This window comes from Marmota marmota, unplaced genomic scaffold, assembly GCF_001458135.2.
Source record: "Marmota marmota marmota unplaced genomic scaffold, marMar, whole genome shotgun sequence".
In the NCBI taxonomy this organism is placed as follows: domain Eukaryota; kingdom Metazoa; phylum Chordata; class Mammalia; order Rodentia; family Sciuridae; genus Marmota; species Marmota marmota.
The window spans coordinates 13,074-40,503 of record NW_025999898.1 but is presented as its reverse complement, the minus strand read 5'-3'; the positions used below and the strand labels follow the sequence as shown (position 1 = coordinate 40,503).

The window sequence follows — 27,430 nt, the reverse complement described above, 5'->3', positions numbered from 1 at the left end:
GGAGGGAGGGAGGAAAAGAAAGAAGGAAAGAAAAAAGGGAAGAAGGAAAAAAGAAAGAAGGAAATAAGAAGGTGTTCATAGCACCCAAGTTTTCTCTTCAGGGGCATTTTGCGAGGTCTTGGGAACATAGCCACACTGTATGACTTTCTTGCTGTGCATCTTCTTGGACCTCTGGATCTGCAGATTGGCAACCATATCTGCAGCATCAGCCCCACCCAGCCTCCCCTAGGCTTTGCTTGCTCCCCTCCAGGGTCTGCTGTGAGGCTGAGATCCTGGTGCTCAGGACAGGCTCCTGCTGTGGCCACTGTGCTTGAGTGCTACAGGGCGTGAGGCAAACCTGGTGGGGCACCAGACACCAGCAGAGAGCATCTGGCTAGCTGGATGGGACAGGAGTATGCATGGGAGCATTGAGCAGGCAGCCAGGACATTCTCCAGCAGCTGCTCTGTCCATTGCCCTGAGCCTGGAGAAAAAGAGAAAGGAAAGGCAAATCCTGGACTGTGCAGCCCAACACCTCCACAAAGCAGTTTCTTGTGTAGAATGTAAAACTGTGTTATCAAGTTATGTACAGTGTTGATCAGGGTAAACTTCTACCCTTGGATTGGCAGGACAACAATTATGGCCTCTACTAACTATTCTTTTTCAAATATTCTAAGGATATTTATTAAAGAGACTCCTATGACCAGAGCAATTAGATGTGATTGCTGTACAGAGGAATTGACACAGTTTTTATATGGGGGATCAAGGCTGAGTCTGGACTGGTCCCAGGACTGAGTAGATTCAACACTGTAGAAAAGTGGGCCTAGACTTAGACCATTCTAGGATGTAGGTAGTTCACCCCAAATTAAGAACGCTTTCTCCCAGCAACAAAGGGGGCCCCACTTTCCTTCTGGTGTTACACCTATTAAGATGGACATGTATCCTGAAATCAGTCAGAAGCCACTAACAGTGCTGGATCACCACATTGCTGATTTTGTAATGATTCTGTGGTCTGGAAGATCTATTTCCAAAGTCACTGGCCATAACCTTACTGTATTGTTTATTGTTTAAAGTTCATCTTTAAAGACACTGTGTGTCAGCACAGCTGAGCTGGCACTTGTCAAAGGTTCCTCTCGAGTGCCCAGGATGAGAAGCTCCTCTGCTTGACTGGGTTTATTGAAGTCACAGTGCTATTGGTCAGTCTGTCTGTGACATCAGGAGTTACAAGGAAACCAGCCCCTAAGTGGGACACTTGACATCCAAGGTCCAGAAAGAACCATAAGGGAGAAGATGCAAGTGTAGTCTCCTACCAGGGCCTGGAATTGCCAGGCCTTTCAATCCAAATTTGCTGGACATCAGCCTTTTCACTTTGAATGTCCTAGTTTTCAAGTGTTTGCCATCATTTCACATGAGAATTCCAGGAACAATTAAGCATTTCATTGAGAAGAATCAAAACCAGGGTAGGAGGTATTTGAGCAGGAGGGAATGATGGGATGGTCAATGGAAGTGACTTTCTAGAAGCTAAACTCAGTGTCATGGTTCTGATGGGGATTTTCTGAAATCACAGAACCATCTGGAGGAATGGCTCTTGACTTTTCTTTCTTTTCTCTTTGTCAGTACCACATATTGAACCCAGGTGTGCATAAGTCCTGAGCCACATCCTGAGTCCTTTTTTATGTTTTTATTCAAAGACAGGATCTGGCTCAGTTGCTTTGGGCCTTGCTAAGGTGCTGAGGCTGCCTTTGAACCTTCCATTCTTCTGACACAACCTCCCCAGCTGATGGGCTTATACTCATGGTAGTTTGGTTTTTATTTTAGTCAGGAATCTAAGGGTTAGTATTTTTCTTAGGGAATGGCCAGGTGAAGAAAGAGTGGACCATAAATAGATTTTTTTTTTTGTTATTGAAAATGGCTGGGGAATGTGGTTTGAATTAACCCAACAGTCTTCTCAAATAATAATGACCCAAGCATTTAGTTTATTCAAGTTGTACCTGCCTCTCCTCCTGTCCCATGACCCCATGGATCACTGAGTGTTTTCTTGGTCAGATTTCAGTCATAACCCTTGTCATGCTTACTGAGACTGGGCTAAAACTTTCTACAATGGCACCTAGGTGTGCATAAATAAACTAAAGCTTTTGACAGGAGTGCTTTCAGTCATGCAACTACAACGTTTGTTAGCAAATGATTTCTTTTGTCTAAGGATGTTTTTCTTTTAAAACTGCCCAAAGAGGTCACTGGAAAAGATCCCAGTCACCTGCCATATTAATCTCATCGGGTATTTTTGCTCATCAGTACTTTTAATTATTTCCTCCTCTTTGTAGAATCACAGCAATAGAATTTTTGTGGCTGGGGAAGTAGCAGGCTTAGAAATGGAAGCACAATTACAATTAAGTTTTTTCAGCAGGAAGATGAAGTCCTCAGTGCTTTCCCAGTGATCTTGACTTTTTTATGGTGGGCTACTCTGGGAATGGGATAGCTATCCCTAAATGATAGGTATCAACATTCACGTGCAAGAGCTAATTAAGGATGTTCATCAACCTATTTTTTTAAGAAGAAAGAATGTTCACAAGGTATTAGTGTCATGAAATACAAAGGCACACCTGCACTAGTCTTTGGGAATTAGTAGCCCTCTGGAGCAGGCACCCTGGCTGTATGAAATTAAGTGTCCTGGTACACATGGGCAAGGATAGAAGACAACTTCAATGTGAGCTGGAAAGCCCAGAGGTGATGACCAATAGAGCTGCTCCTTGGCACTGCATTTCCTCACTCTGTTGTGTTTATCATTAGAAATATTTTATTTTCGTCATAAAAACATAAATTATATGCTCAATCTAACATATTTAGAAGATGAGGAATAAAAATGCAGATTTAATTCCACACTGTTTTCCACCATTAATTCTTACAGTTTTCAGTAAATTATTTCTCCAGTTCATGAAATCATAAAAGATAGTGAGGTATGCTACATTCTATTGCATGGTGAACTTCTATTTTGGGCAGTCCCTTTAACAATAGCATAGTCTTACCCATAGCACAAAAGTTAATAACTNAGAGAAAGAAGAAGAGAAAAAAAAAAAAAAAAAAAAAAAGAGGAGGGGGGAGGGGGGAGGATGGGAAAGGCAGTGGAGCACAACAGACAGACACTAGGATGGCAATTTGTAAATCAATGGATGTGTAACTGATGTGATTCTGCAATCTGTGTATGGGGTGAAGGTGGGAGTTCATAACCCACTTGAATCAAAGTGTCAAATATGATATGCCAAGAAATCTGTAACGTTTTGAACAACCCACAATAAAAAATTAAAAAAAAAAACAAAAAAAAAACAATAGCATAGTCTTATAGGATCTGATTGCAAACTTGAAAATGAGATATTTTGGGGGCTCACCCAATTTCCATTCCCCCTCCTTATTTAAAGAATCTTACATATTACAGTACACATTGTCAGTGGGCTGTGTCCTGGGTAGCAGTAGGCCTGATTACAGTGCTCTTTAGAATGGAGCAAGAATTGACACATGATGTTTCTCTCTCTTTTTTTAAAGGCTTAAAATGTATTTCAATAAATTGATGCTGCATTACTGCTCCATTTCTCAGAAACCTCCAAATTTAAGGCATTAGGATCAAATCAAACATGGTAAACCAATAAAAAAATGCACAGCATAACTACCTAAGATAGGCAAGGCTAAGAGCTACTGTCAGACCATCAGCATAGAGCAACCCTGTTCCCAAGACTGTATGAGACCTATCAAGAAAAGCTGTGAACAGCAACTTCATAGACACAGAAGGGTCAATTCTTGGGTTGTCTTTACCCAAGAAAAAGATGAAGGCAAGTTAACACAAAAATTTTTTAAAGATGTACTAAAATGAAAAGTTCTAAGAGAAAACATCTTCCTTAGGACATGAAGGGGTAATATATGGGATATAACAGAATTTTATGTATGTTGTCTATGACCTCTGTGGGGGATGTTTTGTTTTTGTGGTATATGTGACATCGTATCTGGGATCAAGTTTGGTAAGTAAATAAAATATGATGGAAAAAAATGGAATTATCAAGATTAACAGAGCTCTAACTGAATCCATTTTGCTATGAGTTACCAGCCCTCAACAATCACATCTGAGACTTCAGGAATGCACTACACAGAATCAATTAAACAATATACCACACAGAACTGATTTGTTAAGTACCACCCTCCCCTTGCCCTCTGCCTCTAGCATAATTACTAGAGTAGTATAGGCAGGGAACACCTAATTATTGGGAAGAATCCTTAACACTTTTTCAGGGTAAAATTCTAGCTAGTCCAAAAAGGGTCTGTCTTTTAAGGGTTTTGCGAAATTAGACACTGCAACTTTATTAGTATCGGTGACATTTGTTTGGAGCAAATTCAGCATGGTTGAATGCAAAAGGGGTTCCCCCAATTGATCCAATTCCGTCCATTGTGGCAGCTTGGCCAAAGCATTCAGTTATTGGAGGGGTCAGTTCCAAAGTTCCATTCAGCATCATAGTGGCAGGTCCTAGAGGAGCTGGGGTACCAGCTGGCACAGGAGCAGAGGGCATGGCGCCTCTGCTATTTATGCTCATAGAACCTCCCGTAGCTATCTGGCCTATCCTTATCTCTTGCTCTCTTGCACCAGCAAAGGTTCCCTTGAATCCTTCCTGCTGTTGCTGCATCATGTCTTCTTGTTGCCACCACATTTCTTCCTCATGGCGCTTACACTCCTCTTCCTGCCTAAGCTTCAGTTGCTTTCTTTTTTGCACTTCTTGCTTGTGCAACTCTTCCATTCTTTGAAGTTCTTGGTGCCTCATCAAATCCTGCCTCATTAGCATGACCTGGTGCTCATGACCAGCTTCTCACAAGCCTCCTTGATGTCTCAGTACACCTGTTTCTGCTGCTGTTTCTCAACCTCAGTGAATGCCTTCCAGTGCATGGCATACTCATACTCTGGGTGGCTGCTCTCGCTCCTGGTGAAATTGCTGGTTCTTTATAACCAGCTTCTCTGAAAGTCCTTCATCATCATCTAACTGGTCCATTGGCTCCACAGTCACAGGACAAGGAAATGTAGTTAGCAGGAAAGACACTTCACTGCATCTGTCCAGAGTTTTTGAAGCAGCTGGCTTCCTGAGAACTCAACAGTGCCTTTCCCTGAGGGTCTTCTTCAATCATCCACAATGACTATGGCCCTCTCCACCTGGCCAAACACAGAAAAAGCTTCTTCCAGCAGTTCGTTAGACATGTACTGAGGAAGGTTTCCAACAGTAAGGGATGCACTATGGCAGGCAAAGCAAACACGCAGCTGTTTTCCAAGGAGTGACATATTGTCCAGCTCTACTTTGGCAATTTCCACGAGAGTTGGTGTTTCCAAACAGATAAAGCCAAAACCTTTATCCTCAAGAATGAAAACTTGACTTGCCTTCCTTTATTACTCAAATAGTTTCCTCATTTCCTCCTCAGTAATGTCAGGAGGGAGATTACCCACAAAGAGACGGCTACTTTGGGTGAAGGTCTTCTCTTCTAGTTTACTAAAATTCTTCAGGTCAATAGTTCAGCCTTCTTTTTGGCTGCTGGCCTGTTGCCCATTTGCAGGTATTGGTGGTGGTGGTGGCTGCTGCTGTTGCTGCTGGTGGTGATGCTGATGATATTTCCTTGGAATATGGGTCTGTTTATCCAAATTAAAGGTTTTATTACTCTGCATTTTTGTACCCCTCTATACACAGTCATCCGCTCAGAGTCCACTGTGTTTCTCTTAATGAGGCAATGTGGAAGAACCTTTTAGATCTTATAGGATAACATTTTTTAAAAAATGGACATACTAATTTGGTATGCACTTTTTGATGTTTTCTTTCATTTCTCTCAGTTTTTAAATTTTTCCATTTCTTGAAAAAATAATGTATAGCATGCAGAAGCTGGAGTCAATGAATTGGAAATTTAGAAATCAATTTTGTGAAGTTACCATAGAGTCACTATACCAAACCTAGGATGCCTTTGTCTGGGCTTCTTTACATTCAAGGAAAATAGATTCTTCTTTGTTTAAAGGATAATAGTTTAATTTCTATTTCTTGCTGCTGACTTTAATTCTGACTTAAATGATTAATGAATATTTTTCTTCATGCATTAGTATTTATACCTGTCAAAATTATTTAAAACTTTATAGTGAGAATCTTATCTATATAAGGCATACGCAAAAGAGGGAATCTTAGGCTTATCTGATTAATTCTACTAATATGCAAGTTGATAAATATAACATGAAAATTACTTCAAATGTTTTGATTGAGCCATTTTATTTTGTATTTTTTCTCCATGTCAAATAAGTTCCTTTTGTTTAAATAAATCCTATCATGAATTCTTTATTGGAACAATTAAACAATGGAAAACATGGAAGCAAATGATTTGTACTTAAATACAACTGCTCTCCTTGTCTCATATTAGTTAACTGTTCTGTATACTAAGCTGCAAAAAATAACTATGTAACTTGTTTTCAATAATGTTGTTTTAATTGTTAAATTATATTTTTAACAAAATTTGAAATAATTTTCTTAAATAATCAATTTCTCATTGGAATTCTTCTCCATAAGCCTACTAAAATGTAATCAAAATTAAACAAATTACAAAGTATGCAGTTTTAAGTTGTCTGAGCACCTGAAAGTAGTAATGTTTGAGTAGAATGTTCTTATCCATGAAAATGTAGAAACTGTGAATATTTGGGACATGTGGGGAATTCTTTTACTCTAGAATATTATATGAAATTGGGTCATAACATGTCACATATCTCCATCATCCTCAAAACACTTTATGGAAATAAAGTATTTAACTAGGCTGCTAAGATTCAGTGTGCAGGACAACATGGATAAAAATTAATATACCAAATATATTCATATGCTCAGATTTCCTGATGAAGCTATGATTCTCTGAAGATTGATTCAAAATGGATACAAACATAAGAATTTTTTTATTGAGCATTGGAAGAAAACATTCAGAGCACATTCACAACTCACAAGTGTCTGGTCTTTTTGTGAGCATTATTAATTGCTTTCCAAAATGATATAATGTAGTTGAGGACAAATGTTTAAACAAAAATAAATTTTTATTTAGCATATATATATTTATGACTAAAAAAGTACATTTTAAAAAATGTTATCTGTGCAGGAACTATATGTGGGTGTTAAGGGAATATTACTTTAAGAACAAGTAATTTGCTTATATAAGTTTATGAATAATCTTTCCTCAAATTATATATATATATATATATATATATATATATATATTAGTTGAATACATAATTTTCTGTATGATGTATGTATATTACGCATGTATAAAAAGGATAACATCAACATATTTTCTCCAAGTATTTATGTGAGATGGGGAGAAAATTTGAAGTTCATTTAACTACAACAAGTTAATCCAGTTAGTCTTCACTACCAATTTTTATGTTCATATAGTCAAAACAAGTTAAACCATATTAAAATGCCAAACATTACACTCATTAATGCTCAAAGACCATGCTTGTAGGTCCAGTAATCTAGGCTTTAACAATTTTATCACATCATAGATTTATACAATGAATGAGGAAAACCAAGATGACAAGTTCAGAATGAATATCAATAACAGGAATTAAATGTTGAAAGGGACTCAATTACACTGATGGTGGACAGTTTTTCTGAATAATATAGGAAATAATAATTCCATCGAATAATTCCAGTAATGCATTGATTGGCTTGAAAAGTGGGTAATTTTTATATACTGATATAGGGCAAAACATACTACAACATAAAATTAAGTGGAGAAAAGCTCTCAAGGATATGTGTTTCTTAGATGGAATGTTTCTCCAAGAAATATTTTTAATATTTGACTAAGAAGGAAAAGAAAGTATGAGGCTGAAACCTACTCAAATTTCTTGATACCAACTCAATGTATTTTTTTGAATCAATGAAAACAGAACTACAAACTCCTCATCAAATCCCTAGTCTATTTCCTCTCCATTCTTCCAATACAGTCAACCTGTTTTTTTCTTCCCTTTTTTCATTATCAAGCTGAAAATATATGGTCTTGTATTTTCATAAGACACTTCTATTTTTACACTATATTTTGTAGTAACTGTCAAAACTGGTTTACCTTTGGGTCAGACTTTTTCATTGTTCTGTAAAGAAGTAAGAGAAAGGGTTATTTAGTTATGAGGATGCAGCATGAAGAGCCTTCCCATGGATGGGAGGTAAAAATTTTTGTAACAGGACATTATGGCAAAGATCTGCCCAAGTTTTAGCTTATCACGATTGTTAAAATCAGATTGATATTTCTTTCTATGTATGTATTTATCTGAAAGTTTACCAATGAGAAGAATATTTTTTCTGGAAGTAATGTGGAGATTATTAACACAACCAAGTATGCCTCAAGTATGTAGTCTTTGATAAAAGTCAAATGATCAAAGGATAACAGGGATCCTGGGGAAAAAAGGAATCTTAATGAACAGAAAATCCTGTTTAGACCAAGACTATGTTGTAGGATAATGGTGATTTTTATGCCTATATTTCCACTTATTTGTACAGGCATAACCTGTACAGATATAACCTGGGCAAAATAACTACATGTCTGCATGTGATTTAATAGTTTTCTCTTAATGTCTTCTGAGCCTTTGAGTCACTTGCAGTTTTCTGAATGATGTACATACTGTAGGGGCAATGCAATATGTCATATTATAGGAACACTTTGAAAGTAAAATAGGTGCTATTTATAATTTTACCCTGCCACAAAGAGTGTGACCCCATACCCCACTGAATTATTGCTGAGCAGACAGTACCTCTTCTTTTGCATCTTGGGAAACAATTGTGGCCTTGGATGGGTAGCAGAACCAGGTAATTCTTGGATGATAAAGGCTTTTTGCAGTCAGTGTCTCATACCTTGCCGAGGCAGCTGCCAGGAACACGTATTCATGACAGGTGAAAATCACCTTGGAGAAGACCAGATGTTATGCTCAATTGGTCACAGGAACTTCTTTTCTAACGATCTCAAAATAGAAAGTAATAGTGACCCGATTTTGTAGATCTTGACTCCTTAAATATAAGACTTAACAGGAACATATTGAACCCTATAATCTCATTCCTGACAGTATTGAAATCTATTCTTCTAAGATTTTATTTTATCTTCTTCCTAAAATTCTCAGTTCCTGCTTTTTTCCATTTATCTAAATCTTTTTTTTTTCTTCTGAATTTTCCCACAGGCAGTTTAGTGTATTGAGGTATATGTAATATTTTCCCTGTAATTATCTTTCTTAATTGGATTGAAGTATTCCCCTACTCAATTATCTAATTCTTAACTTAGTAACTGTTATTGATCATTATTTGATCCCAAAACTTTCAGTTAGTACTATCCATTCACTAATAAATTCATTAATCAAATAATTTAGTTTAAAATTTAGTAATAAGTAAAAGCATCACTTTTAAAATATGAAAATGATTACACTTTAAAAACCAATCAAATCATAAAATAGATATCTCTTAAATACCTTCAATGCCTCATATGAAAACTAAAGTATGGTATTAATTAAATATTATGTTACTGAATGATCTAATCTGTGGGGACAAAAACTAAAAAAAAAAAAAACACTTGACAGAATAAAAAGTACATATTTGTATATATGAGTAAGAAGTGAGTGAAAAGTGTAGATACTTCTAATTTTTAAATTTAAACATTTGTTTTCTGAAATATTGAGATTTTTCATAATATATAATATTTTGAAATTTGAATATTGTTGCAAAATTTACTTATGCATCAATTTTTATAATAAATATTAAAGATAGATGTTATGAAAAGTGAAGGGGTCCTGCCCTAACAGGGTCCAGGGAGTCCTGAAGAATGAGTGGGATCTGTGAAAAGGATGAGACAGGAGTCATTCCATTGAAGCAATCTCCAGAGAGAGAGAGCTGTAATGCAGCTTTCTCCGGGTCTTCTTTTATTGCAATTTTTCTCATCATTATAGGTTCAGAATATGTCATTGATTATACAAGTTCAAAACTTTGCCAAGACGTGACATTTTCTTAACCATCATTAGAGGTATAGAAAAATGTAACATCAGTTTACATTTTTCCAGTATGAGACCTTTAGTTATTAAATATTAAGGGTATGGAATCATTGATAAAATGTGTCACTAATTTACATTTTTCAGATTTTCCCAGTATGTACTATTTTTCCCAAGATATGCTATTTTCTTTTTAACTAATGCCAAACTATGTAACAGACTCGAAGTCTCCTAACCTATCATTAACCTTTAAGTTTAAAGTACACCTGAACTTTATTTCTAATCTAAAATTCCCATCTAAAAAAGTACCCTTAAATTATATACTTAAAATATTCTAAAGTTTATAAATAATTCTTAAAGTCTATAAACCATTCTTAAAGCATATCAGAAACCCATACAACTAAAAACTTAAGAATTCTAAACACAAGAATCTAAATAAAATAATATTTCTAACATTATTCTAAAAATATGTCTTATAAAGCTACATTAATTTATTCCTACATTTATTCTCATAAAACTGGTGGAACGGCTTTCTTGAAGAGTTTGTTTCTTAGTCAAGGCACACTATCTCTTTTATCTTTGTAATCTCTCTCCATAGAAAGCAAGTTCCAAATATCAGTTCGCTTACTGCCAATATTAACTATGCTCATCAAAAATCCCTATGTGAAGTAAAGGAGGGTTTATAGAAAAGAGGAGAATGTATATTTATATGTCTTAACTTTCCTAAGTATATAACATAACTTTCCTTAATCAAAGATAACTACATATGGTGGTCTTTGTACAATAAACTTTTTAAGAGGCCGGAGTTATGGGCCTGGGTTCTTAGTTGATATAATCAATGTGGTGCCTAAAATTCTCATGACTTTTCAGAGAATGATTGTTGTCCATTATCAGTTTTTTCCTCAAAGTATTGAGATAGAAAAGCAGCCTTCTATTTTGTCCTCAATATGCTGAGGGGTAGTAGAACAGCCTTCAAGGCATGAACTACCTGTTATGTTCTAGCCATCTGAAATTTAATTTGGTTTGGCATTTAACATACTCATGCCTCCTGTCAGGAACATGCACATGAAAATGAAAAGTCCCAATTACATAAAAAAGGGCCTCATGGTTTCGGTTTCCCACCAACCAGCGCGGCTTTGCCAGCATTCATCCTCACTGTTACCTTGTCAAGACAGTGGGATAGCGGCTTTGCCAGCACTTATCTTCACTGTGACCATGTCAAGACAGGAAGAGGAGGAGTGCCTTCACCAGAAAAGTAAATTAATGTTATCACCACTCAACCAAAAACAGCAGTTTTTTTAAAATAACTATTTCATTTTCACTATGAATATTAACTTTTATTTTATTATTATTGTGCTATAGATATCTGTACTCCTGATTTTATTTGTAATAATTGTTTAAATGAATGTCATTGGTTTACACCTGACCTCTCCAATACATTGTGAATTCAGAAAACATTATTTCACCTCTGCTTTTGTCAGAAATCATTGTACTCTCTGTAAAGTCAGCTTAATGAATTCTGGTAATAAATTTCCCACTTATTATATGTTTGATAATATATTATATTGCTTCAATTATGTGGATATATTTTGATAAGACAGGAGAGTCTGGAACATGGGCATGCTTGCAGTGCTGGAAGATTATTGAGTAACTAAAATCAGTAGTAAAACTCTCTTATTTGATAGAATGTGACAGATTCCTCCTTTATTATTCTTTCATTCCAGTGAATGAATTATACTTTCTGATGAATCCAGACATCCTTCTGTGAATCGCAAATCTTCACATGCCATCTAGAAATATTATAATTTCTGGTCCAAAAGAAATGTGCAGTTAGTGTAGTAAGAGTGGTGAGACTTGACTGGGAACCTACATCTCTTTTCCATGTGTGGATGAAGTAATCTCCACAATAAATTACAATTTTCTTTCCATATCAGCCTATTTTACAGATGAGGATATTGGAGTAGTAAGGTTATTCAAAACTACACAAGGGCCTGCAATTTGTTCACTGCATCTGCCATTACTTCCTCAGGAGACCTGTTCTGACAATTAGCCCTGCCCTTGAAAACTAGTTTAAGACAGAGGCAGGATGAAGAGGGGAATTTGGTTTGTCCACAAGCAAAAAGGCCTAAAGTTGTATAGTGTTCTTACAGGGTCCATTATAATTCTCTTAATGAGGGTTCAGCTAACTCAAGCACTTCCTATTTTTCATTAACTTTTCACCTTTCCTAGGATTTAATCAAAGCATTCCATTGGGTCATGTCTCTTCTCACAGGCTATAATACACATAGTTTCATTAATGTTAGCCCCCAAAAGAGTACTGTTTTGAAAAAAATTCAACTAACATTTTACAGAAATTATTTCTGAACATGCACACAAATATACCACATGGGCACAAACACAAATAAAAAAATTACTGTGAATGTTGTGACACTTATGATATTTTATGCCAATATAATTTGTGAATGTGATACGACTTAGACACACTTGTGCTTAAGTGCTTTTATGCAGCTATTTATTATAGGACTAGAATTAGAATCAAATTTATCTCAACTTTTAAATAATTATAAACAGGAAGACATTTATAATATAGATAAATGACTGAAAGGAAAGACAAGATTGAAAGATAATTAAATGTAGGATGGAAGAATAGCAGGAAGAGAGGAGAAGAAAGAAGAAAAAGGAGAAAAAAGAAAAAATCAGGGCTCAAATCTTAATGTTTTCATTGTTATTTTGAAATGGTTGTTTCAGTGATTCATATACTGATTTAAATATAGGCAAATTTTATTCAAACTCCTGCCAATTCAGTTAAAGAAAATTCACTGACTATTTGTGGTATAGCTGTTAGGAAACAACTACAATGCCAGAAGCAAGACACAAGTTGTAAAAGACATAGAAGAATTAGCATAAAATGGGTATTAACTATTTGAGAACTTTAGTATACTGTGTATTGATATTATTTTGCTCAAATATCATTTCAAACAATTTTCTCTCTTAAATGTATTGTTATCCCTTCATATTTAAATTTAATTATTTCAAATTTGCTTCAAATTGGGAGAGATTATTCAAATAAAAAATGTACTTAAGAATCAAATTGTTTCCTTTGGTTTCAGGCTTATTTAAAAAGGCTTTTAACAAAGAAAATTGTTACTTCTGCTATTTTTATAAAGAAATAGCTGGCAGATAAATATGATTTGATGAGCAGCCATGTCAACCTATTTGGTAGAAAAAGGTATTTGAAATAAAATTTTTATTTAGGACACTTGAATGCACAGCAATGTTCTCAGACAGGTAAGTAAGGCAGGGAAAAAACAAGTAATGCAGAAGGTTCCTTTCTCTGCATTTCAAAAAGAGCATCTAACATTTCCATTTCCCTAAATTCAGGAGGCTCTATTACCTGAGTGGCAAAGGTATAAAACAATAGATAGAGTTTGATGATTGAGTTGATGTTCTGAGCCCTGAAACATAAATTATTAGGATTAATTCTGATTATAAGTTCACACTTGGGCTGTGGTTGTACCTCAGTGTTAGAGCATTTATCTAGCACAAGTGAGGCACTGAGTTTGATTCTCAGCACCACATAAAATTAAATAAATAAAGGTACTGTGTCCATCCACAACTAAAAATATTTTTAAAAGCTCATACTTTAGTAGTAAATTGCATTAAGAAGGCTATATTATGGAATTCTCAAAAAGCTACATGACTCAAGCTATATGACAAAGATAGATGGTAAGCTGATTACTGAGCTATGAAAACTATTTTAAATATGTTAGCATAATTTCTGATATAATGTTCATTCTGTTTAGTCCAAAGTTTCTACACATGAGTTTATTCTAAGATTAAGTGTTAAATTGGAAGAAATTCCACATGAATAAATTATTTTTGCAGTGCAATAATTTCTATTATAGTAAACTACTGTATTTCTGTTTTTCCTTATTTTTTTAAAATAATTCAAAGCCAAATTACACATATTATTACATCCTAAGTGAAATTCTATCACTACCTGCAATTTGCATATGTACAAAGACATATTTTTAAGAAGCATTCTTTGGAACATTTGCTTTTTGTATATCCTCATTTCCTCTTCACCATCTCCTTTATTAATATTAACCATTTTTTAAATTACACAAGCCCTAGCAATCCATGGCAATTGACAATAATGAATCAATCTAATAATCTGTTCCTTCCCTGCTTTTTATTGGGCTTCTTGCTGGAGAACAATCATACACTGCTGATTGTAACCAAAGTTACTTCCTTTAAGTTTCTGCATAAAGCAGCACTTTTTTTTTTCTTCTATCAGATCACTCAATTATATATTCATTTGCATTTCATTGAATCTATTATTACTGTAATGGTTAATTTTTGGTTCAATTCTGTTTATTTAAGGTGCCTAAATATTTTCTCAAATATTATTCCAGTTGTTTTGTGATAGTGTTTCACTGTTGAGATTTAAATTTATAAACTTTGAGTAAATTATCCTTCCTAATTAATGTTGGTGGACCTTATTGAACCAGGTGAAAATTTTCTTAACATTTTTTATAATTTTATTTTATTTATTAATCTTTTATGTGGTGCTGAGCATTGAACCAGTGCCCCATCCGTGCTAGGCAAGAGCTCTACCACTGAGCCACAGCCTTAGCCCCTGAAAGTTTTTTATTAAACAGACTGATCTCTGTCAATCACGGAAGTATTCTGCCAGAGAATTTGTTTGGTTCTGTTTCTTCAGTTACACACACACACACACACACACACACACACACATACACACACAACTTTCTGGTCACTCTGTTAATCTGTAGTACCCTGAATAATGTAGATTTTGTTACCAGGAGTGGTTCTAAAAGAAACATACTTTTAAGTCTAACATTCTGAACTGGTTCTGGAGTTCCTGGAATAAGCTTTCTAATCATTTTTTAAAGAAATAATTTATTTTTTTAATATTTATTTATTTAGCTGTAGTTGGACACAATACTTTATTTTATTTATTTATTTTTATGTGGGGCTGAGAATTGAACCCAGGGTCTCGCACGTGCTAGGTGAGCACTCTACCACTGAGCCACAACCCCAGCCCTTTTGATATTTTTTTATTTAAAGAAAATATTGATTTTGTGTTGTATAATAAATATTGCAATGACAGTCCATTGTGTGGTGTGATAATGTCATTTTTAGATACTTCTAATCTAACCCATATAAGGAGTAAGGATCTAGGTCACTATATGTATAATACTTTAGTACAAAAAATTAATGTAATAAATATGTTTAAAGTTGTCACTGAACAAAGCAAGGAAAGAAAAGGGTATGCTCAAATATTTAATCCAGAACTCAAGCGCCACTCTGATATGATGTGAGAGTGTCTTCCACTGTCTGTGAAACACCCTTATTTCCTGTATCCAAAGAACTGAGTTTACTGAAAAACAAACTGGACTTCCATTTTGAGTGGTTGGATTACAATGCAAATGGAATTCCCAACCTCAGAGTATTGACCATTAAAGTCGATGCAATGATTGTGAAGGAGTGGGGTATAGTATGTTGGATTGGAAATGTGCAATAAACCCTGATGTACCTGGGGACAGTAACTCTCTACTGATGAGTTATCTTTGCCAGTACAACCAACCTCTCCACCTCAACTGAGGAAATTAAACTTCATTTCCCAAGGAAATTATGATGACCTTCCCTGAGGAGGTTGCCTTGAGAGACCACTGAGAGTCCTCAGAACTCACTTTCACTATGGCTTTTTACTTTTCTGGTTCTGTAACTAGACTCAAGGCCTGAAAGTTTCCTAAAAATATAGTATAGAGTGGGACCATGAGATCTAAGAGAGCTAAAAGCAAAGGAACTACTCATTTTGTCTAATTCATACAGACAGACATTTGGGGAATAATTGTGGAAATAGATAGTATGACTGTGGGAAGATACAGAAAGAGCATAAAGTTTGATTAAGATGAATTTATAGATAAAGGCTCACTAAGCAGAAATTCTGAATTTAATGATGCAGTTAGGGGGGTAAAAAGGACTTTATTTTTTTTCTTTGTTCATGGAAACGTGAAGTAAAAGATTCCCCATAGTAAATGAATTTCAAATGCCTTGGTTTACTGTAATAGGACACAAAGGTTTAGGGAATTTGGAATATTAGAGGAATTTTTTTAAGACTTACTCACTCACCCTGGGAGGTCCAGAGGACAAACCTTTTGCTATCATTGTAAGAAATAAGTTTGTGAAGGTAGTCCCAGCATCTCAGTGATCAATATTTTCTGTAGGATGGAACTTGGAGTAATGAGAACTGATGCCACCAAACTAGGAAAGCTGAAGGCAAGGAGAATAATCAGATCTTTGAATGACTGGGCCACTCAATGGCCAAAAAGCAAAGTGTACCTGGATACCATAAGACAGGAGTCAAAAGAGAGACCCAGTTATTATGAATCATGTCATTTGTAGACATTGGCAAGAAAATCATCGTGTTCCTATAAATGAAATAGATAAAATAATAACTTAGTAGGCTTCCTATCTCTATAATCAGAAAAGTTCTAGGTCAAGTGAATAAAAACCTAGCCCAAATCCCAATGCAGTCATATCACCTTTCTGGATTCCCTGACTAGAGCAAGTTTAGAGATTCAGAAACTCTTGAATAAAGAGATGGCAGGATCCCTTGAGGAAGGGTCACACACTTCCAAAAAGTTCATCCTGTTAATCTTTCTTCCATCTTTCTCTAAAGGGACCCACACTCTTTCAACAGATTGACTCTACATTGGGGAGAAGGAAATAATGAAACCTTTGGGTGATTGCTGTCTTCTGGCTCTGAACTGAACTATCTTGTCAATAATGTCACTCATTACCATAGGAGCTTATAATTTTAAGAAAAACAATGAATTTTCACTCAAGTCTATTTCACAGTTGTTTCAGTGGATCCCCAAATCATCTTGTGGTTATTTACCCAGTTGCAGAATATATAACAGAAAATATATTGATTCAGTAACTGGTAAATTCTCAAATGGGTTCTCTGAACTGTAGAGTAAAAGCTATTCTGGTGGGAATGGCCAGAGAAAGCCAACTAAATAGCTTCTACCTAGAAAAAATGTTAAGCCAAAAACAATACTAAATTCCTAGAAGGAATGCAGAGATTAGCAGCACCACCAAGGACTTGATGCATGTGTCTTCTTGCCTATAAAGAAGACATATGGGTCTTATAGAATATAAACAGGTGTTGACTCCAATTGTAGCTGCTGCACCAGATGTGGTTTCATTGCTTGAACAAATTGGTGCATCCGCTGGTACCTGCTATGAAGCTACTTATATAGCAAATTAATTTCCCCTTCTATCTACCAAGTAAATAACTCCATTAGAAGTTTGCTTCTGGCTTTCAAGGCCAGCAATACAAATTCTCTGTTGTCCTTCAGGATATAACAATCTCTATTTTTTCGGTCATAATTATGTGCTCAAGAAACTGGACTCCCTTTTCCTTCATTACATGTAACACTGGTCCCTTATGCTGATAAAATTTTGTTGTTTAGATCTAGTGAGATAGAAGTAGAAACTGCTTTAGATTTATTGATGAAATACTTACTTAACAAGGGAATGCATTATATATAATATATACATACACACATATGTTATATTTAGATATAGATATAGATAGATGTATATCAACAGCTTTCACTGCAGTGAAGTTTCCAGTTGCCAAATCATGTAAGGCATGTTGAGACATTCCTGTTAATGTGAAAGATAAATTCTCATGTGTGGTCTCATGGTCTCTCCTACAACCCAAAAGAGGCACAATTCCTACTGGGCCCAATTGGATTTTGGAGGCAATACAGTCCTTGGCTATTTTGGTCTATTTACCACTCAGTGACCAAAAAAGCTGCTTGTTTAGGGTGAAACCCAGAACAAACAAAGGCTCTGCAATGTGTCCAGTCTACCATATTATTTATTCTGCCATCCAAGCTATATGATTCAGCAGATGCAATGGTGGTAGAACTGTTAGTGGCAGATTGGGATGCTATTTGGCAACTCCCTGTTGGTGAATTGCACCACAAAAGCTTACTAATTTGGAAAAATATTCTACCTCTCTCTGGATACCTAGTCTATTGTTAAGAAAAAAATAATGGCTTTCTACTGAGCCTTAATAAGGCTAAATTCATAAGCATGGGACACTAAGTTATCATGTGCCCTGTGCAATTTTGAACATTGCACTACTTGATGCAGAAAGCCATTTAATTGGTATGTATAACACTTCTCTGTAATCAAATGAAAGTGGCATGCACAGATCAGGCCTAAGCAGGCCCTAAAGACACAAATAAGTTACATTAAGAAGTGGGTGAAATGCTCAGGGGCTCCACTCTTGGTAAATTATCATCATTTTCCTAGACTGTGCCCATGACCTCAAGGGGTGTTTCCTATGTTCAGTTGGCAGAAGAAGTAAAGACCTGGGCCTGGTTTATAGATGATTCCCCATGATATACAGGTTTCACCTGAAACTGAACTCCTATAGCATTACAGCCTTTCTGGTGCATCACTAAAGGAGAGTGGTAAAGTTCAGTCCTTCCAGTAATCAGACTTAAATCAATGCACCTTGTATTTAATTTTGCTTGGGATTAGAATATGCCAGACATGAAATAATTCATAGATTTGCAGACTGTAGCCAGTGGTCAGGTACTGAGAAGGATGTGATTACAAACTTGATGGAGGCCATGCATGAAATCAACAATATGGATTTTTACTCACCAAGTTTGAACTGGATACAACTACTTGTTGAAGGCCCAATCCTGTGGCAGGTTGATTACACTTGACAACTCTCATCTTGGGAGAGTTGACACTTTATTCTTACTGGAATAGGCACTTAGAGAATATATAGATTGTTTTCCTTCCCTGCATTAATGTTTCTGCCAAATCTACCATCTGTAGACTTATAGAATACCTTACTCACCAAAAAGGTTCCTTATTGCATTGATTTTGACCATGTAAATCGTTTCATAGCATATAAAGTTTAGGATTAGGCACAAATTCACTGATTTATCATGTTCTTCATCAGCCTGATACAGCTGATTATCATTCCAACCAGATAGCAATAATTTGTATGGTCTGGGCAAAGTCTCCAGAAGGCTGTATGTGCTCTGTTCCCACTTAAATACAAGGCACTACTATTCCCCCAGTCAGGATTCAGTATTCAGCCAGGGTTCACTTGTTTTGAATTACAGGTAGTTACCCTCCTCTATCAGTCTCCCTTGTATTTTTATGAGATTCCCTTTTAATCCACTTCACTGGATCTCTCCCCCTCTTTCTTTTTTTCTCTCTCAAATGCATGGACACATCCATATATGAAAGAAAACATTTATTCCTTGACTTTATATTAGTCTGTTTATGTCACTTAGCATAATGTTATTATTATGCAACACTTGTGATCTACTGGAAAAACTATTGATTCCTGTCCCAATAACCTCCCGTTCTGCTGGCCTAAAGATCTTTATTTCAAGGAGAAGAATGCCTGCCCTAGGGAAAAACAGTGATTACATTGAACCACAATTAACACTACCCCCAGCCATTTAGGAGATCTTCCTGTATTTCAATCAAAATGTAAAGAAGAAAATTACTGTGCTAGCTGGGGTGATCAGTCTGGATTATTACTCTGCAATAGAAGAAAGAGTAGGAAGAACATAGGGGGTCCCTTAGAGCACCTCTTATTTTACCTGGCCTCTCTTGAACCTTTGAGAAAATTACAAAAATCGTTTGGAAAATGGTCACCTCTGGTTCACTAATCACCAGATAAAAGAAAATATTTCGGTAACTATTTTGCTTGACCTGTGATGTTCAATATATATATATTTTTTGTTTTGTTTTGGTCATTTCTTATTCCTAAAACATTTTTTCTTGTTTTGTCTTCCATGGTACTATTTAATCCCTGTCTTTTCACTCCTATTGATGAGATCAAAACCTTCATCTGCTTAAAATCAAAATTCAGTGTTCTCTTTCCTCTGTAATTTTTCCTAGACTATATTACATGCTTGTGTGATTTTTTTCCATATGTACACAAAATACACTTTAGTGAGTTCTAGGTTAATGAATTCAAGTATCTGTAATACACTTCACCTGGTTACTTTCATCTAATTAAGAAATACAATGTCTAACACTGATTTTTTTCATATTATCCCAAATCTTACATGATACTAATAAAAAAGAAGTCAGATATCTGTCACATTTTACTTCTTCTCTTTAATACTCTCCATGCAATTATCCACCAATTTCAGAAGATTTTGCCTCTACGGTATTCCTCTAATTTCCCTCATCCTTTACATGTCCATGGTGAATAGAAGTTGACATTTTTCATTTTCTGTCATGTCTCAGATCTTCAAATCTAATATCAAATTTCTTCCATGACTTCCTACTCAAATTCACTGTGCCCTTCTCCTTTCTATGAATGTCCCCTATCTTTATCCCAGTTTCTCTATTATCAACAGATATTTTACTTATTAATTTATTTTTTTATTTTTGTTGTTGCATTATATTATACATAATAGTGGCATTCATTATGCCATATTTATACATATATATGATGTAATAATAACATTCCCATTTGTATTCCTTTTCTCACCTCTCTTCCCCCCCCTCTTGTCCCATTTGCTTTACTCTACTAATCTCCCTTCTATTATTATTATTATTTTAATTAGTGTATTATAATTAATATATAGAAGTAAAATTAATTGTGGTCTGATCATACATGGACAGACAATAATTTGGTACATATTGTTTCAAGTAATTTTTCATGATCACCCACCATCTTTCCATTTAATTACCCTCCTCTATCAGTCTCCCTTGTATTTTTGTGAGATTCCCTTTTTTTTCCACTTCTCTTTCTCTCCCTCTTTCTTTTTCTCTCTTTCGTATGCATGGACATATCCATATATGAAAGAAAACATTTGACCCTTGACCTTATTAGTCTGTTTATGTCACTTAGCATGATGTTCTCTAGTTCTATCCAATTACTAGCAAATAATACAATTTCTTTATTTCATTCTTCATGACTGAGTAAGACCTCCATGTGCATGTATACCAAAATTTCTTTATTCATTCATTAGCTGATAGGCATTTAGGTGAGTTTTTGCTCTGTTATAAATTTGTACATAGGAACATTCTTTCAGATTTTGATACATGGCCATCAATTTTCTCTAAATGAATGAAGTCTCCATTAGTAGGAACTATGCTCTCTTTCTAAAAAGAAAAATAAAGTTAAATTGGAGGCTCAATGATAGTAGTCAGTAGACCATTGTGGTGGGCACACATATGTTAAATGTGTTAAACTGGCCTCCATAATATCATAATTTTATTCCCAAGTATAGGTACATCAACACAGAGTTAATTAAACATTAGGTTCCTTATGGAAAGGAAAGGAGATCTTGGTGACTGACATTTCATTTAAATTAAAAATGTATCTTGCTGGAGAACAAGGGGTTTTTATTGCACATTACCAATGTAAAGCCATGTACCTGGAGAATAATACTCTATAAGGGTAACAATAGGTTAGATGTTAGACCTACTCTTTTTTTAATATTTATTTTTTAGTTTTTGGCGGACACAACATCTTTGTTTGTATGTGGTGCTGAGGATCAAACCCGGGCCACACTCATGCCAGGCTAGTGCACTACCGCTTGAGCCACATCCCCAGCCCTAGACCTACTCCTTTTAATACAATTTACAAATGTCATTCCTAGGCATATATTCAGGGGAAGAAAACATATCTACAAAACCCTGCACAATAATATTCTCACCAGTATTATTCCTAATAGTCCCCATATGGAAACAATTCAAACAATAATCAACACATGCATGGATAAATAAAATGGGCTGTGTCCATACAATGGAATTTTACTCAGCCAAAAAAGAAATGAAGTACTGATACATGCTACAATATGAACAGACCAGGACAACATTATACTAAAAGAAGCATACACAAGGCCACTTATTATGATTCCATTCATATAAAATATCCCAAACCCAGTAAGGAAGCTAGGAAATGAATGATTGTTCTATAGGTACAGAGTTTCCTACTGGGGTGACAAAAATTTTGTGGAATTAGATAGTGGTAATTGTTGTGTAACTCTATGAATATATAAAAAGCACTCATTTTTACATTTTAAGAGGGTGACTGTTATGTGAATTTGATTTCAATTAACCAAAAAAGAACTCGAGGACCATATAGACTTCAAAGATTGAATATTTTAAATTTTGTTGTTGCTGTAGATGAACAGCATTCCTTTATTTGTTTCATTTTTATGTGGTGCAAAGGTTCCAACCCAGGGCATCATAAATGCTAGGCCAGTGCTCTGCCACTGAGCTAAGGCCCCAGCCCCAAAGACTGTATCTTTTCATAAGTATTCTCTCTCTCTGCACTCCTCCACACTCACCCTTCCAATTTTCTTTCTGGTAGTTAAGAAACAGAACAGTGCCACCAGATGATCTGTATCTTTTTCATTCTCAAGGCAATATTTCAGCCAACAGGATTAGAGAATTTCTACCAATTGTCTGACATCTAAAAGGACTTCATTTCATCCTCACAGTCAAAGAGAAGATTTAGTCTCCAACACTGAGGAAGATCAATGGAAAAACCAGATGGAATACTGGTTTAGAATGCAAGTTTGGTTGCAAAAAGTCTCAGCTTGAATTCTGCCTTAACTAGCTCTCTATGGCTCAGAATTAGAAATTTTCCCTATCAGTAAAATGGGCTTAATGCATGAATACTCATGTTCCCAGGACAGGCACCAGGAGTACATGAGAAAATACATACCAATTGTCCATAGGAAGTACTCGATAAATATTAGATGCATTTTTCATAAATTAAAAATCATTAAAAAGGTATTACATTACACATTCCCACAATTATCCCAAAGTATAAAAATTTACTTTCAACACTAGAGATTCCTGGTAAGCAGACAGCTGCCTTAGTTGGGAAGCTTTCTCAATTTGGTCTCCAAGGAATTCTGAAAATTTTGGCAGTGCTGATGTCTTTAACATGAAACTCTGTATTCATTCTGTAACAAACATGTGGTTTAGTATGATAAAATCTAATACCCAAGTATTAGTATCGAGGGTCACCTTGTAGGGCAATTTCTATATATTTAATTTAAGAGAAATACTTGAGAATTATTAGCATAGTGATTATGTGAAATTCAAGGCTTGGACTGAGATGTCCATAGACAAGTGAAGTGAATCAAGGTTACATTAAGTTTTCAAGTAGAAATCCCACTGGAATATATTCAACAGGTTGAACATTCCTAATTTAAAAATCTGAAACACTCCCAAATCTGAAAAGTTTGAGTGCCAGTATGATATGACAAAGGTAGAAAATTCCACATATGACCTCCTGTGATGGGTTGCAGTCAAAATGAAGGTGTATCCAGCATGGTGACCCATTCCTGTAAATCCCTGCAGCTCAGCAGGCTGAGGCAGAAGTATTATGAGCTTAAGGCAAGCCTCAGGAATTTAGTGAGGCCCTAAGGAACTTAGTGAGTCCAAGTCTCTAAATAAAACATAAAAAGTGTTGGGGATGCGGCTCAGTAGTTAAGCATCTTTGGGGTCAATCCGCAGCATCTACCCAAAAAAAAGTTGCTAAAAATATTGCATAAGATTATTGTCAGGGGCTGGGCATGTAGCTCAAGGCAGAGTGCTTGCCTACTCCATGCAAGATCCTCAGTTCAAGGCCCAAAACAGCAAAAAAAACAAAACAATAGGGAAAAAAGTGTCCTCCCCTACAACAACTTTCATATATGTGTATAGGTTATATATGAAACATAAATAAGTTTCATGTTGAGACTTGACTACTAGTATCCAAGACATCTCATTTTATATATGCAAATATTACAAAATCTGAAAATCTGAAACATTTCCAGTTCCAAACATTTTGGATAAGAGATACTCACATCATAGCACAATTTAGCATTATATATATATTTAGATGGAAAGAGTTTAAGCAGCCAGGTGACAATAGCATAGAAACTGGATATTAAATATCCTTAACATTCTGAGAGATGTACAATAAGCCTCATCTGGGAGTGCCTGCTACAAGATAAGATGATGCTGAAAAAGTGTTACCATAGATTATGTAGCACCAAATGTCAGGACAAGGCCTTTCATTCTAGTTTGTTTCCCAACCAAAAGAATCCAAGGGAGGTTTTATTGCTCTTCCACACTGAATAATACTTGTTAGAGGAGGGGTCACAGACCACACAGTCTAGTGCCTTAGTTAAGTCCATAATGGAGGTAAATGCATCTGCTAATACCAATTAATTATGTCCCTGCCCAAAGTTAAGCACCCTACATAAAAACAAAAAATCTTAATAGACCAGATTACAAATCAGGTACAAAAGGGGCTTTTTCTAAAAGGAAGCAAAGTGCATCAGCCTCATCTGGTTGTGCTCAGGCATCCCTCACTTGGTTCCATCAGTGCTGCTGAAACACCTTTCCCACTGCCTATGTGGGAGCAAGCAAGCTGATGAAACCTGTGTGAAATATTCAGAAGCCAGCCCAGTGCTCACCTTTGTCTGCAGTCTCTGGAGATCTGTTGCTCTTAGGTTTGATTGTGAGAGCACTGATGAGCTGCACTGTCTCTCCCAGCTTGGATACCTAAATTTGGACCATCTTTCTTCTGCCAAAAACAGAAATCAAAGAAGATTTAAGGTGGAGGTCAGACCTCACCGGAGTCTCCACTAGGTTACCTGACCCTCATAAAATGGACTGGTCATTCCTACATGATCTATTTCCATAATTTCTCAGTAGCAGCAATGGTGTAGGACTCTCCAAAATCTATTACATACATAAAGATTCATAGCTACCTTATGGGAGAGCACAGGCTTTTGTGTCTTTCTGTAACAATCTCAGGAAGGGACATCTCTAAAACTGCTCCTTTTCCCACAGTGTGGAAAACCCACTTACATAAAGAAGACATTAGCATAATCTGTCAGGGGGGAGATGTTGAGAGCCACATTCAAGTCAGAATGATGCCTAGCATTTTGCCAGAGGGAGTGGTTGAGAGGTGATGCCAGGGAGCCATTGAGATGATAATGGCTAAGTTAAGCTGCATATTCAGCTGTATATAGACCCCTGATGTCCGCCTAGGGTGCCCAGGGCACCCCCACTACTTTGGAGTTCTCCCAGGGATTCCTGGGGAGTTCCTGTTGGTTGAGGAGGAATTTCTGGTTGGTGGTGTTCCTGGAACAGCCCTGTGGGTGTTGTTCTCGGGAGTTTGGGCAATAAAGGAGTTCCTGTTTGACCTACAAGTGCCTCCTGGCAGCTCGGTTATTTTGTGCCCAGCCAGACTGTGGCACCACATGTTGCAGCATGCCCCTACAAGCTGTGACTTGCCCTACAGTAGAGACCCAATTGGGTTCCCACACTGGCGTCTCACTCAGGCCACTCTGAGGAGATAGGAACCCTGGATCTACTTAGAGAAATGACCCATGAGGGTCCCAAGGCCTGGCATTTCCCTCAGGGTGCTCTGAGAAGGTGTCCCTAGAGAAGTGACCCATGAGAGTCCCCACACCAGACTTCTCCCTCAGGCTGCTCTGAGGAGAAGGGGTTTCCTGGTGATCCTAGAGACAAGACCCACAATGGTCCCCAACCCTGGCATCTCCATCAGGCTGCTCTGAGGAGAAGGAAAGCCTAGGCGACCCTAGAAATGTGACACACAAGGGTGCCCAAAAGGGGCATCCCCCTCAGGCTGCTCTAAGGAGAAAGGAGCCCCAGGCATCCCTAAAGACAAGACTCACAAAAGTCTCTAAGCCAAGAGTCCCCTGAGGCTGCTCTGAGGACAAGGGAGCTCCAGAAGTCCCTGGAGGCTTGACCATGAGGGTCCCCAACCTGGGTGTCTCTCTCAATCTGCTCTGAGAAGGGAAATCTGCCCTGTGAGCTAGGGCTCTCCCAGGTTGATCCTGAGGGGGAAGCCAGCTCCTCACTCTGAAGGAGGTATCATTGAAGATGATGGCAAGGCCCTGCCCCTTGTTGACCACGCCCCTTTGGCCACAGGCAGTGCAGGAGCTGCTCATGGCTCAAAGGCAGGACCTCTCCCAGCTCCCTGATAAAAATCAGTGTCTTCTTCCACCCTTGGCAGTTACTGAATAAAATCTGTTCCCACTGCTGTAACTGGGTCTGGCTGTGGCACCATGAGGAGTGGAATCTCAGGAGAGGAGAAATGGAGTCCAGGAGACCCCTCTCCCTGCACTCCACCAGGCCAAGTGCTGCAGCAGCCTGAGCCAGGCAGGCAGAGGCACAGAGGGAGGCAGCTATAGGGAGTCTAGACCCTCACTCACATGCCCAAGGACAGAGGTCAGAAACAGACCACCACAGGGGCTTCTGGGACTTGTAGTCTTTGAGACAAGAGTGACTTAGCCAGGGACTGCTCTGTTTTAGAATCAGGGGTTTTAAGAAAATCTGATAATTCCCAGCCCAAGGTGACCACTGTAGGAGAGCAGAAGAACCTGAGTTCAGACCAAGTTCCCAGTAGCCTCTGAGAGCATTCTAGGTAATTCAGTCTGTCCTGCCTGTCCAGCTCTCACCATGGATGCTCCTGGGAGCTGTAGGCTATGCAGATTCAGGGTTCTCAGGGATTCTGGACAGTGTATCTGGTGCTCTGCCCACACAGTATTTGCCTTTCAGGACCATGGAAGCTGTGTGCCATGTGCTGGCCTAGGCATCCTGGAGGACCCTGACAGTGGACTCTGGTGTTATATCCATGCAGCCCTCACCCTAGAAGCCCAGGGGCTTCAAGTAGCACATTTACCTTCATACCCCCAGGATTCTGGGTAATGCAGTCTTGTATTCTACAACACAACCCAGTGCAGAGGTCTCTGTGAGCTGCAGCCTACTCAGGCACCCCTAGTGATTCTGAACAGTGTAGTCTGGCATTCTTCCCCATTCAGCCCTCAAACCAGAAGCCTATGGGGGCTTCAAGTTGCACATTCACCCTCATAACCCCACCAAGGATTCTGGGTAGTGTAATCCAGTCTTCTACAATGCAGCCCCCACTGCAGAGTTCTCTAGAAATTTCAGGCTACATAGACAGAGGCATACCTAAGGATTCTGGACAGTGTAGTCTGGTATTCTGCCCATGCAGCATCACTGCAGTGGATTCTGGGAGCTGCAATCCCCCAAGGATCATGGGTATTATAGCCTTGTTCTATGTTCAACTGTACAGTGACTACTTAGAGCTCGGTGCCCCCAGGAATTCTGAATATTGTAGTCAGTTCTACTCAGTCAGCCCTGACCCAGAGGTCTCTGAGAGCTGTGGGCCACTGATTATTCTGGGTAGTGCAGTCCATCCTACCTAAGTGGACTTCACCATCAAAGCTCTGGGATCTGTGTAGCACAAGCCTGCCTAGACACTCCTGGGGAGGAGTCTGTGTCATGCAATACAAAACTTACCCAGCAGTACTCAAAAGGAAGATGTGTGGGAACTGCAGGCCCCCAGGGATTCT

At 37.3% G+C, this 27,430-nt stretch overlaps 1 pseudogene; it reads right to left on the bottom strand.

Annotated features, from left to right (window-relative positions):
* Window positions 1–4,308: 4,308 nt before the first annotated feature.
* Window positions 4,309–5,692, bottom strand: LOC107158450 (annotated as a pseudogene).
* Window positions 5,693–27,430: the final 21,738 nt, after the last annotated feature.